The sequence below is a fragment of the Schistocerca cancellata genome, chromosome 9 (genome assembly GCF_023864275.1).
Source record: "Schistocerca cancellata isolate TAMUIC-IGC-003103 chromosome 9, iqSchCanc2.1, whole genome shotgun sequence".
NCBI lineage: Eukaryota > Metazoa > Arthropoda > Insecta > Orthoptera > Acrididae > Schistocerca > Schistocerca cancellata.
Window position 1 is genome coordinate 410663330 of NC_064634.1, and position 14955 is coordinate 410678284.

At 41.3% G+C, this 14955-nt stretch overlaps 1 protein-coding gene and 1 long non-coding RNA gene across 4 annotated transcripts in view; one reads left to right on the forward strand and one right to left on the reverse strand.

Annotated features, from left to right (window-relative positions):
• The window catches only part of LOC126100135 (mucin-19), a 529587-nt gene that overhangs the window by 337644 nt on the left and 176988 nt on the right, over positions 1-14955 (forward strand). The window lies entirely within an intron of this gene.
• LOC126100139 (uncharacterized) overlaps positions 1-14955 on the reverse strand; it is a 43729-nt gene that overhangs the window by 10727 nt on the left and 18047 nt on the right. The gene's annotated exons all lie outside the window — the stretch shown is intronic.

Sequence of the window (14955 nt, forward strand, 5' to 3'; positions counted from 1 at the left end):
GATACCATTGTCATTTCAAATTCATTAGCATCTACACACCTGTAGGTCACTCATAATTGAGGTAGCTTACAAAACCCGTGTTCGACCTATACTTCATATGTCTGATCAGTATGATATCCACCTAAAATTGATAGAGGAAACAGAGAAGATCCAGAGAAGCGCGTTTAGTTACAGGTTGATTTAGTAAGAACGGAAGCGTCACGGAAATGCTCGGCCAAGTCCTGTGGCAGACGCTGCAATAGACACGCTATGGATTCCGTGTTTGCTGTTAAAATTCTGAGAGCGTACGTTCCTAGAAAAGTCAATCGTTATATTGCTTCGTCCTACGTATATGTCGCGAAAAGACCATGAAGATAAGATTAGAGAGTTTTGAGAACACACAGAGGCTTACCACCAATCGCTCTTCCCGCAAACAATTTGCGAGTGGAGTGGAAAAGTGGTAAGTTATAGTGATACACAAGGTACTGTCCTCCACAATCCTTGCGGAGTATAACTGTAAATGAACCTTCAGTTAAATTACGTACCAAGTGATGTATGTTCTGATTGTGAATCTGAGGCACGCGCTTGACTAATTGGCAACACTCAGTGGTTATTTATAAAGCTAAGCTGTTTCATATCATATGTAATATAATCTTTTAAAACGGCGAACTAGGGCTTAGGAAAGAAGATTCGCGCTAAAAGACTGTCCTCGATGCTTAGCTTCAGCCTGATTATTTCACATTCGGAATACGTAATAACCTCACTAAATACTACAGAGTTCTTTACGGCAATGAATACGTTGCCACTACCAATGGCCCTAGCCTATCCTTGGCGGTAAATATTCTAATCTGAATTCAATATTCCACTGTTGTTGGCTTCTGGATTCAACCGAATATGTGGACAATATTATCTTCAATAAGCGTTAACAATTTTGGGACGTAATCATGGATTCATGGATGCCCCTGCAATTCACTTGTATGAACCTTTTTTTTCTGATCTGCGAGGACGAATGTTCTGTGAGAATAATGTGGTTGAATCTGTCTTCTATTTCAACTGGCAGTTTATCACTGATACTAAGATAGAGTTCCTCTATCTCCCCCCAACCCAAGACAAAAGAGCACGCCACGCGTACTCCGTTATCCTAGTAACCGCCTCCTGTGGGTAGTGCACGCCCGACATATTGAGTGGAAAGGGCTACTGTTATCAACCCGATAGCGAAGGTAGAGGAATTCGCATCGGATTATCGTCGACGAGTTTGAGCCTCTGGTGTAGACCTTCCGCTCTTCTCCCATCTAGAGGACAGCTGCCGACTCCGGAATACGATGCTAGCTGCCATCACCAGATCAGCCAACCGCCGGAAATAACCGAGGCAATAACCGTTGATAAAGTCAATTGCACTCTGACCACACACGTGCTAACATGCTTTTCTGAACACATTGGCCGGGTTGACTGACGTTGGTCATCGACCTGATCGTCAGATGTCAGTTCCCGTGTGATTGTAGCCAAACCCCTCCGTCCGTTGCTTTCATTCTTTCTTTCTTCCTGAAACAAATGTGGCTATTCATGATATGGTTAAAACTGAAATAATAATGGAACACCACGTGTGAACCTATGCAATTCATATTTGTTTCCCTTGCTTCAGCTTCAGAAAGGATGCAAAACAATTAAGTCACCTTGAAGGTGTTGCTACTTGCATCGCAAGTCGACGTTTCACAGTATCTGGCTGTAAATGCAAAAGCGAGTCAGTCTGTTTCTAACTATTAGGCGCCTCCGTAGTGTGTGTATTGCTTTGATGACCACTGACACAAAGATTCTTGGTTCAGTTCTCAGTTACCCTTGGAGTCTCGGAGATGTAGGGATTAATGGAATAAATAAGTAGCTCCGGATACTACAGAAGGGTTACACTAAGACGTGAGCCACATTATATTTTTACGACGCTAGTGCCTTCATCTGTACACATTTCGGTAACTGTAGCTGCGATTGTTTTGTTATTTTTCGTTAAGAGTCTGCAATATAATCATTTATTAGTTACTTTATTCCACTATCCCACTATGTTTGATGTTTTATTTAGCATATTTTTCCATTATCTTGTTTTGCCCTCCTGGGGATAGGCTTAACGGGAACTGCGTTGAATAAAAATGACTTAGTCACTGCTGTTAACTGTGTGTGTAGGAAATGGTGGAAGTTGATAGTCATGTGATATAGTGATATGTTTCATGGTGTGAAGTGTGAGTGCCAGCGTTGCAGAATAAAGATGGTGTGAATTTCGAAGTAATTTAAATGCTTCTGACAAGAAGTCGTCCTACGTGGGTCAGTATACACCCACATCCCCGAGAACACAGCTTGACATAAAACTTGTGCCAACAACGCGTTTCAGAAGTGCAAGTAAAAACGCTGTGGAACAGAGTTAGTCACCTATTTATCATGAAACCGTGGAACAGGCACCATCTTGGTATACAATATTTTACAAAACTAAATAGAGTTCGAGAGTTGTGTAGAAAAAGTTTCAACGGCTTTTTATTGGATGTCGCGGTCGGTCTTTTTCCAAAACTACGATGGAAATATGGATTATAGACTTACAAACTAGATTGGTTCTGGAAAAAGAAACCGACAGGACGAAAAAATATTTTCGCTCGATTCGTAGTATACCGGGGCTACATGTTTTGTTTTATTGGGCTACTTCGAAAGCCTATAGGCCTACTTCGGTTATGTTGCTCAGATTTCGCTCCGGTTTCCATATTTGTCAAAAATATTACCCTTACAAGCTACAGCTCGTGTAGGCGAGCAGTCTCTGGTCCGGATTAGCATTCCTCCAACAACAGTAATCACATATAAACAAAGGACATGAATTGGATTTTAGCAGGATAGTGTAGAAAAGTGCAGTGAGAGAGGCAGAGGAGTGAAGGAAGGACATTGCATATCATCGGAATTACACTCAGCAGTTCTTTAGTGAGTTTCCCGATCACTAAACTGAAAAAACGGAGAAGGAACTAGGGTTAGTAGAACATACGTAAACCATCACATTTTACATTACGACATTAGCACTAGAAGGGAAAAAGTAGGCGCTTCAACAACTAATGGAATTCGTTATAAGCAAGCTTACGAGTTGGCCAGAAAAATGTGAAATAACAGTAAAATCTAAATTTTATAATAGGCATGAGCGCCCCAAAAATTATCAAAGAGGAGGCAAAATTCAGAAAATGCAGTTTTTTTTTATATAACTAGTTCGTTATTTTGACAACTTATCGTTCTCGAAGAATTGATTTTAGGAGGAGGTATACAGTAATTAGTTGGTAAGTACCCACTCAGTTATTCTAACCTAGGTTACCTTGATGTCTAAATTATACACGTATTTTATTAGTATATGCGAAGTATACCCTTTTACGTTATTAACAGAATGTGCGTGACATGATTTTGACTTTGCGATTTAGAATTTCATACTACTTATAATGAAATCTGGTATCTCCAAAGAGTATTTTTATTTATATAACAATAACTTCAGGTAGACACTGGAAATTTGAAATATACTGTAGAAAAAATTAAAATGATTGAAAAAATGCTGTTGATAGGAAGAAATATAATCTGCAAAAAATATCACGTTAATACTCTTTCCCCTCCAGTGCTACACAGATTGCGCCGCCGCGGCAAGAAAATGCAATTTCCCTTGAATAGAGCGAAAATCAAACGAACCCAAATGTTATGGTGTGGTTGATTTCTAAAGCTGCTGCACTGCCCAAAGTTTTGCGAAAAGCGAAATCTGTAGCTTAGTAGGATCGCACACAGTCAGGGGTAGAAACGCGTGCGAATTTAGAAATAAACAATGGATGAAATTAACAGTGGAATCGTTGAACCAGATGAATTTTCAAATGTGATGCAGTCGTAGTTAGCGACAAGTCCCACAACAAAATAAGTTTAAAAATAACTGGAGTACCAGACGTTTCGAAACTAACTGGGCAGTGTACCCGAACAAAAAGTTTTTCTGTCAGTGTGTAGAACCAATTTCGTCAATAACAGTGAGACATCACATTTTTAATGCAAAAAGAGTTAAAAAGCTGCGGTTATCAATGAGTAATGAAGAAATGCGTGATGATTGGGGGCGACAGGAAAACAAATATATTAGCTAGAGATTTTATGTAGTGTATAGAAAGCGGAACTGAGCGAGACATATTCAGGCGAGTAAAAGGGAGATGTATCAGGATAACTGTTTGGTGGTGGTGGTGGTGGTGGTGGTGGTGGTGGAGGAGGAGGAGGAGGAGGTGGTGGTTGGCTGTGGGTTTTAGACGTCCCACTTGTCGTATGTTACATGAACAAGCAGTGTACCCAGTAAAAATTATTCATAGAAATAGCAAAGCTCCGCGTTATGGGCCAGTCTTCACCGACCGACTGCCGTGTCATCTGCTGCCAGTGGCGTCATTTGGATGAGATATGAAGGGGCATGGGGACCAGAACACCGCTCTCTTCGGTGTCTTCGACTTTCTTGATCTTGGAGACGTTCAGTTGGCCTCACGATGCTTAGTGCACGCCGTTTCCGTCTTCTCACCAAGGATAAATCTCTCGCAGTATCTGGTATAGAAACGGATCCTCCACATAGTAGCCAAAGAAGTAGACTACTGAGATACGGAGGTGGGCAGTGCTGTTCATGATTTCCCATTTAAAAAAAAAATAGCCATGTCGACGACGGTGTGTGCAATTCTGTCACATGAATGCATCGGTCGTATCTTTTTTTATTTTTTATAATGAACACTGTTTTACTTAGAATCGACGTATTTGAATGCGGCACTATTTTCTGTCGCTTCCATTACCAAGTTCGTGGATTTACGACTCTAGGTTTCAACAGACATCGCACGATGAAAGAAGTTTGGCGTCTGCAATTCGATGCTGCTATCTTGCTGCGTAATTATCAGAAGAGAGGCAATATTTGTCGACAGCTGATTGTCTGCGTCAGTAATGTGTAGCGCTTACGTTTTTTACGCATTGTTCAAAAGTTCTTGTAGTCTGGCCAATACACAACACGTTACATTCGTATCGAATGCGGTATACACCCGGCTTTCGCACCGTAGAAGTTGTGTGCCTGGTTCATGTACCTGTTCCTCCTCGAGGAACATTAAAGGATAAGGCGGAAGTGTTATATTGATGATTGAGGGGTTAATTTTGTACGGCGTACATTTGGCACACTCAAACCAGTTTCTAAGGAAAGAAGTATGTTCTGGCTAGCAGCCATTGCAACGCCCTTGCGGCCTGACCTGGAGACAGCTCATGATTACCATCCCTGGCTCCCAATGGCTATACGGATGGAGTACGTAGAAGGCAGATTTGGTTAAACATGTTGGGAACATTTAGTCTTTGCAGAGGTGATGATATTTCTGCTTTTGGTTATTCCTTCTACTGATGTGTAACTGCACAAGTCTGGCGGTTTGCCGAGTCGTGAACACACAACGTAAAGTTTTCCGGGTGAAAAACGTGAATTTTTCAGATTCAGTCCACATATGGCGAATATTTTGGCCTTGCGCCTGATTTATTCTAACTGCAGAGTCCAAACCAATAGGAAATTGTAATCGCCTGAACACAATTGGTGCGTCTGAAGGTACAGTTCGAATGCATAGCAGCAGTATATACTCTCATTTGAATTTTCACTCAGTGTTTTCGCTCAAGTGAGATTTCCTATAGTTTGTTTGATCACCAATAACGTGGTATTACAAAGTTCGAGTGGATTTAAACTGCTAAGCAATTTTCAAGCACGGATTGTAGTCGAGGTAGATGTAGTGAATTTAAGTATTCTGTGTTAACTGACAACTTTTGTTTACATCAGTCACAGTGTCGACCGATCTGAATCGCACAAATTCGCCGGGCAGTATTTCATACATTTGGAAAATGATTTGATTAACATTGACATTTTTAGTTGCCAGAAACGTTCGTTCACTGAGCCATTGTGCTTGATTTGTTGGTCGAAATTAGGGAACAAACTTTCGATTAATTCATGTTTAGGAACACCGATGTCGCAGAAATGGTCAGACGTTAATTAATTGCGTACCTTAATGAAAACGGATTTGGCGATCACCAGTATCAAGCAGCTATCTGCGGAATGTGTCTGCTGATGCATAGTTTTGAAATTGTGCACTCATATTTACGGTAAGTCGTTGTGTGTGCACATTTCGCCACAAACTGGATAATTTCAAACAAGCGTTAATCTCAATTGCGTGCGTAGAACGTGGAATGACAGGTGGTATTGCCCGAAAATTGCCTGATAACAACAGTAAGGCCCCATCGAAAGTATTGGTATTGCCATTCAAATCTTGTAGCGTTCTGTTTAATGCATCAAGAGAAACTCGTCCAAGATAGTAATTTGGCATTTTTGGGTATATTAGCCATACCGGATCAGTTTTTGATGTTGCACACTGCATTTTCGTTGTTATGAGTGTTTAGTGACAGCTTAATCCCTGAATGGCAGCTTGATCTGGATGTGCTTTTCTTTCTCCATCCAGTAATTTACCAGCAGTTCTTGACGATGCAATGGCGAATGCCATTTTGCGATTGTTCTCATTGAATTATGTGCAAGATGATGAATGTTTTGCCTGTGCCACCAGGCGCTTCAGAAAAAAATACCTTGCTGAGCTTCAGTTGTAAACATAATTCTATAGTAAGTGCTGATAGTAAGTGGCCGTTTGCTAATCAGTTAACAAGTGCTCATTAGCTGTAGCCAAATTGACGATAAGGAATTGTTGCCCTCTTTGTCTATGAATATCAGTTAAGCTATGGCATACCCAAATTGTATCCTAATTTCAAATACGTCAGTGATCAAACGTATTCGATCAAAATCAGTGTATCGTTGTGTATTTCCAGGTGTGGATCTTGATTTGTTTCCCATATTCTGTGTGTTACGTCTTCGCTCATGTGATTTTTTTATATCTATCCCAGATATTCGATATTGTCGTCAACAAAATGGCAATCAATTGACCCATTTGATGTGATAAAGAAGCAAATGCTGCATCTGCAAGCGTGATGTCCCAGTGATTGTCGTCTTCCAGAATGCGGCATGCGTCATGATACGTATCGCGCAATTGGCCGTTAACAGTTCGTAAATATTCGGTGGTCCTTGAACATTTACCAATAACACGCAAAAAGTACTCATTGATTTGGGTGATCCGTGTACCATAGGCCAAATGTGTGCATCCTAAAAATGCCAGGAAACGCTGGAACAGGGTCACCTCGCTTGTGCCGCTCCCATTTCTTTGATGGTTTTTTCCATGTGAAATATCGTAGTACACCGGAATAAAATAATGTTCGTGCGAATTGGTGGAAAATATCTGTTCGTTTACATAATTCAAAGATACCAGTCAATGTTGTTTTTAGTGAATTGAATGCTCGTTGCAGAGCATTAGTATGTGAAACAAAAATTTTGACTGTTTCCAAGATGTACAGCTAGATGCGTGGCAGGGGGTCTCTCGTTCATGTATGGGATAACGCAGAACACGCCGAACAGATTCGTTGCTGGTGATGTACCTGCCCATCTGGTTGCGTTTTATTTCATTGTTTACACTTACATTTTGAACTGCAAATACTGTCATATCGCCACCCATAGGAACGTATTTGCGAAAGTAATTGACTTAGCAGAACCAGAGAACTACAAATTAATGTGACCTTTGTAAGTTTTAGACAATAGAGGCGAATGTGATGAACTGATTGTATGCTATACTATTTGAGATTCGCATTATAAATGAATTACCTCCATTGTCTAAGCTCCTACGATACAATGGATAATTGTGGAAGTTCGTAATAGTTTCGTTAATAAACTATTTTGGAAAACGGTTCGTACATTTTCCATTGTCCATGCAAGGCGATTTTCCATTGTCCATGCAAGGCGGTGTCATGTTCACATCAATGCATGGACCATGTTTCACGTCTGTGATAACAACAGGAAACTATTCTTCATAAGTTAACCTATCTGATGTTTCTGCTGAAATAATGTTGTCTGTTTTCTCTGGTCGTATTTTGTCGACTAACCATATCGAAATGTGCGGATGTGGCAAACCTCGTTTTTGCCACTCGACAGAATAAGCCAACAACGTGTTGGTACGATAACGTGCAATTTGGTTATTAAATTAATCTATGATCTTGATGTTTCCTTGACCACACATGAAATAATGTAGTGGCGATGTATTGCTGATTGACATAGCGATAACAAAGTTTGTATTCCTTCCGATTTGGGATTACATGTGAGCGTTGTAAATAAATCCGGTCGTCCATAAACGCTCACGAAAGTCATAGCACCTTGCAAGTATTATTGCATATGACATGGAGTACCAGTTTGTGTGGATGGAAGTACGAACGCTCTTCCTGTTTTGTCGATATTTAAATTTCTGTCTACGTTACCGACATTAGCGTCTCTCAGTTGAATAAACTCCTCCGAACGCAGATTGCTCGTGTTCAACTGTTTGATGTTAATGTGATACTCGTCTTCTCCTTCCCAAAATAACAGGAGTTACTTTAGAGCTTCGTACGAACGGTGTGTGTCCGCTACCGCCTGAATTGTGTTCTCTCTGTGCTGCACTCTGATGGCTCGACGCTGAAATTGATCGCTTGATATAACAATAACGACTTCATTTATAGTGGGCGTGCTCTACAGCTGGCACTTAGCTTTAATGACGAGCGTGCGTGCGTCATTGCGTAACCGGCTTGACACTGTTTTGAATAATCTAAACAACTGATTGTGATGGTTCAGAAATTTCTCCAGCGATGCTGCTATTCCCCATTTCTCGATGTGTTCGACCTTATTGGAATGGCATTTGTGTCTATGGGTCTGTGTTCACCGCCCATGAAGTAAATTAGTTGCGCAAAAAGAATCCATTTGGGAGCACGAAATTTGCGCAAAAAGAATTTTGAAGCCCGAAACACACTATCCATAAGCTCTTTCAGTGGTTCGTGCTGAATTCAACGTTTGTAGCACGATTTTGCCTGACACGCAACGCATGCTGCGTGCCTCTGATTTGAATGTTAATGCATGACAATATTGTCATTCCTTGTACATTTCGCCGATGGCAATTTTCGGCTGCATTGAATTTTCAATGCCCGGTCCATATTCAAACGCAAGACGAACGAATGTAGAACGCGTTCATGCACGATGTGCATGCATATGGTGTCTGTTCTGCGTGTATCAGTGGCAGGTTCACGCACCTCCCTTTATTTCAACGCCTGTGATCGAAGACGATTTTTGCGTTGCTCGTGAGTTTTTGTTGCACTACGTTTGCAATCGGGTCTCGCGCATCTGCGTTGTGCGCCAAATGTTGATCATTTATTTTATATTAATTTGTGGAATACACTTAAACGGTTCGTGGAATATACAAAACGTGTAACTCTTCATAAACGTTGCACCACACTGAAGTCGCACAAATTAATAGGGAATAAAAAAAAATTATTTAGGAGTTTCGATGGCATGCCAGCGAATGAACATGTGTATAAACCGTAATTCAAACAGTGCACCTTAACATTATCACAGAATATTATTTCAAATACACTCTAATTATATCAATGCCCAATCAATCGATAAATACGCGGATTATATCGGAACCCAACAATACAAAATCGAAATGACAAAACATGCCAAGCTACGACGCAATGAGCTTGCTCATGTATTGATGCCAAAGTCAGTATTGAGATATGGGGGAGAGCTTAAATTTGGGATTGTGTTTATTATGTGAAATATGAAATAAAAATGCTCTGAAGATGATAAAAGTCTGGATCTTGATAACAGCGCGTCCAATTTCATTCAAGAACCATCCAGATGACCCCATAAGTTAATAAAAATCTTTAAAGCCGTTTAGGAGAATTACGAACACGCACACTGGAATTTTACATACAGGGTGAGTCTTATTAAAAATCTCCGAAGCGACGGAGACGACGCTGGGGCGTAATTTAAAATAAGACACAAAGAATCACAAATGACGAGAAATAACGCTAATGACAAATGATGGATGACAAATGTTGAACTATGACGTCAGCAGATGACGTACCTCGCGGCTCGTGCAACGGTTGAGTCGGTCTTGTCGGTCGTGATCATCTCATTCCCGGTCTAGTATTCATGTCTGTGTGACTGTGGCCCACGTTCGCGGCTTTAGCCCATGGAGCTCAGAGTTGGAGTCTTGCGTCTTGCAGGCAGTATTTTTTTCCGAACTTGCAGTATGCTGCAGGTGTAAAATAGGGCCGCAACTTGTATTATAATTGAAATAAATTATTGTAGTTCTCTCACAAGTTGCAACTTAGTACGGAGCTACAACCATTTATTTCAATTTTTTTTTTTTTTTCCTCTCCATTGCTTGAGGCAATTACGATTTTACATTGAGGTGAGATTTGTTATTTACCGATCTCGCTGTCTCCGTTGGTTTATTGCAAAAAAAGTACGGTACAATAAAATACATCGTATTACTTCACAAGTAGATGACTATTAGCTTTAGAATTCCGTCGAGAGAGAGAGAGAGGGAGAGAGAGAGAGAGGGAGAGAGAGAGAGAGAGGGAGAGAGAGAGAGAGAGAGAGAGAGAGAGAGAGAGAGAGAGAGAGAGAGATAAAAGGAAAGAAACACAGTATTAGGTTTTACTTAGTTACGGCGAGAACAATAATTTTGTAACTCGTACGTTTGCAACAAATAACGTTTACAAAAGGTGTTCGAAATTGGCACCATTTGCTCGAATGCTACTTTTGCATTACTCAATCATCCCTTCATGCCCAAGCCCAACTACTGCACATGCCGCGAGATACATCATCTGATGACACCACATGTTACACATTTCTCATCCATTTTTGGTGTGTTTCCCGATATTTGCAAACCCACGTATTAAATTAATTGTGCCAGCGTCATATGCGTCGGTTCGGAGTTTTTACAGTCACCCTGGGTAAATATGACCGGTTCCCGTCAGATCAGCGAAGTTAAAGCACTGTCGGGCCGGGCTAGCACTTGGATGGGTGACCATCCGGTCTGCCTAGCGCTATTGGCAAGCGGGGTGCACTCAGCCCTTGTGAGGCAAACTGAGAAGCTACTTGATTGAGGAGTAGCGGCTCCGGTCTCGCACACTGACATACGGCCGGGAGAGCGGTGTGCTGACCACATATCCGCATCCATATCCGCATCCAGTGACGTCTATGGGCTGAGGATGGCACAGCTGCCGGTCGGTACCTTTGGGCCTTCATGGCCTGTTCGGGAGTAGTTTTGGATAAATATGGGCACAGAAATGCTTAATAAAAATAACTAGAAAATGAGCTCAAAGATGGAAATAATAACATTAAAATGGGAAACAGCGGAAAAGAACATACCAGCAGACTGTGAAATGTTCAAAATGTTCCGGTAGCAAGGATCGTTAATCAACCCACTGTGGATTGAATCATAGATGCGCTGATGTATCCGTGGAGAACTCGGTGTTGTTTCGCAGGCCTCTACAATATGGGGAAGACTCTATACATCTTGTACCGGAGTCCCCTGCAATACATCCACAAATGATGCTACGTGATTGATGTTAGTAGAGCAGTGTAGTTATTCGCTTGTCAACACACTCGATGAGGTGAGTCACTTGTTATCATCACGTTGGTTCCTCTGGAACAACAATGGCGGTGAACAGCTTACAGGACGTTCTTCCTAAACGTAATGCAGACGATATTTTGAATATTTCAGGCAACAGTTCATTCAGTTCTGGTTGTATGTGTTTCCCATGATTAATCTGATTATGAAAAGTTGAAAATGGGAAAGGAACTATGTCATTGTAACACATTTTAACCCTCTGTGTCTGATGAATGTTTCCTGAAAGGATGACCATATGTTTTTATTACTCCCTGAATAATATTTCTAACGAAAACTCTTCTCTCCCTCCCGTGATCCGCGAGTGGAACGGGCGATTGTGGGGGGGGGGGGGGGGGAAGGGGGGAAGAGAGCTTTGTCGCGAATAACACCGCTTGGTGGCTTACATGTAGATGTAGACTGGGTGAGCAACATGTACATTTTCTGATGTGGCAACAAAATGATACAAAAAACTTTACAGAAATTTATATTCTTATCTTTAGATTTTATTTGATTTTCAAAAGTTCGTCATGCGCCAGAACCCAGCAGCCTGTAGCAGTCATTATTACCGACAATAATATTTTTAGTGTTGTACATATTATTGTTTCTCTAGGCTACTCAAAAAGTGCAATAATATAAGATTTAGCCTGATTTGAAATGTTGGAAGATCAGAACACTGCTGCTTTGGAATTGTTGTACTTTGTTGGAACAAAAATGTAGGTGGATGAAAACAGAACTCCTACGCATTAAACAAACATTAGATATATGTCTGGAAATGGTTGCCCCTATGTTAGTTCTTTAATAAGTTTGACTTTTCCACGTGCTGTAGGGTACCGTTGTCTTTATTGATCAATACAGCTCAAAAGAATAATTATTGATTTTTCTGGGTTTCACATTCATCTCTCGCAATATCGCAAAACACCGACGATTTCTCTACGTAACGACACTTGTGACAGGCAAGAGTATCAGTACTACTGCCCACAGGCTGTTTATTATTGTGTTTACCAAGCACAATAATTTGTGTAAGAAGTTTTTGGTCTGGTTATCATTGTTGTTCAAAGTCCCAAGCAATAGATTATTACTGCATGTCTGAAAAATATTGAGCAGTAAACAGTCCTTGAGGGGAGAGGGGGGGGGGGGAGGGAGGTTATATGTGTGAATTCAGGATTATGATAAAGTCTAATAGGATGCTGTCGTCCATGTGTCTGCCCCTTATACTGATTAGGCCGCTCGCTAGCAACCAAACTTTCACACTACAGCGTCATGTAGTAGGCGCCTCGCTGAGAATGGGAAGCGAGTGGAGTCAGCATTATGGTGTCCAATGCCACCGGCCGTAACTCTGCTCGCCAGGACAGGCTGTGCGGCCGATCTCTAGCCAGCGCTAACACAGGCGACGCGCCACACAAATCTCGCGCCCTTTGCTTTTATTCGCCGCCCTAAATAGGGATGGCGGTCGCAGCCGCTCCATATTCGTCTTACTGATTTACGCCGATCGGCGTGACAGTCTTCTTCTGCTATCCGAGAGCTAAAGCTGAGTTTCCATTAGTCGAGGTATTTAGTGCCTGATGTAATCTGTTGCGCTGCGTTCCTTTCGCACAGTTACGCGTTAAACGGTGTTGATTTCACTCTGTAATTACAACATTCAGCTAACCTTGCTCACTTTAGAATGCAGACAAGTTTAAAATCAGAACCAGCAGTAAGGCAAGAGATTCCTTTTCAATTTTCCAGAAAGACGGCAAGCAGTGGCACAGTTTTAGTCAGACTCCAAGCAGAATTTTTTCTCGCTGAGCGAATACGGAATGTTTTCTTTCATTCGCGGCCGAATATTCAACACTGAATGATTCCTCTTACATAATTTTCGCTAGCCAAAAATATGACACTTGCATTCATCCTTCCCCGCATCGAGCGAACTGGCTCTATGGGAAGATGCTGCGCACGCGTACGGGAGTACGATGATTCATTTCCGGTCACCCAGATTTATGCTTTTTTTTCCCGAAATTGCTTGCGAGCTTGTCTCCCTTCTGCATTGGCCTTACTTGTACGTTAAACCCTACTCGTACTAGCGTTTTCTTTTTTGCGTTGGAAGGATGAAATTCGTAGAATATACGGTTTATTTATGTGGCGTACTTTTTTTAAAGAGTGATAATGCACAAAGTAACGGTGTCGGGGGGGAATCCGTCATATCTGTTCTGCTTCGTCTTGCAAACCCAAAATAAAAAAATAATAATAATGGTTGCACAGCGCTTTACAATTAATATATTCCCCTTTTATATGTGCTGATAACGAAGCAAAAACATTCAAACTTGTGAAATAGTGCATAATTTTACTGTAGGAAACTAGCTGAATATGTGGCGTTGTCGGGGTGTATATTTATTCCATTCTCTATCTGCTCACCTCACCCCCAACCCGTCTCAATCCATCTTCTCTCACCCACCTCAGCTGCGGTCTGGTTGTTCTACGCCCCCATAGTACAGCTTCCCAGATACAAATAACTTGTGTGCCAAGTTCGGTTGAAATAGGTTAAGACAAGCCTTTTACTTGCGGCTTTGCCAGAGTACGCACATAATTTTATCACATATCGTACCACATTTAAGACACATCTGCACATACAAATTTAACCCGTATCTGTTGCGAATTTTGCGCTGCAGTTCAGTTCTCACGCGTCTCAGTGTTTATAACGTCATATATCCTGATATATGTGTCGTACAGCGATATAATTTGATAGGTACATTCAGCGACATATGTGGATACTATCTGCAAAATGTGTTGCGAATGGAGTTAGTAGTAAAGATGTAATAAGTTTAAATGTCATGCATGATGCTGCAGTTCTCGACGCATCTCAATGTTTGACACAGTGTGTCGTATAATGATATAACTGCTAGGCACATTCAGAGGCATAAGTGAATAATGTCTGCACAATACAGATAGTAGCAAAGAAGTAATGCATTTACACGTCACGCCTGATGCGGCAGTTCTACATGAACACCGAAAATGCAGTGAGCTACAAACTTCTCTCCTTTAATCATTTCGTGGGGATTTTCACCGGGTAAAAGTTTAATGTAAGTTTGTTGCAAGTCACTAAGTGCTCTCATTCTGAAATACTGGATGGCTAAAGTCTGGGTATTCGCACGTTGTGGGCTACACGTTTCTTTCACGTCTACCGCCACCAATTTGACAGGTAGTTGGTTCTTACTGCCATAGTAGTTCTTTTCGGAGAATAAGTGGTATGAATACCAAGTTTGATTGAAATCGGTCCCGTGGTTAACGAGGAGATGTGAAAAACACACACACACACACACACACACACACACACACACACACACACACACATTAATTTTTATACTATTTATGAATTTAAGACTGGAAATAATGGAGCAAATTACTCGGATGTATATTTCTAATCACTCGTCTGAAATCTAGTTACCTTGAACTGTAC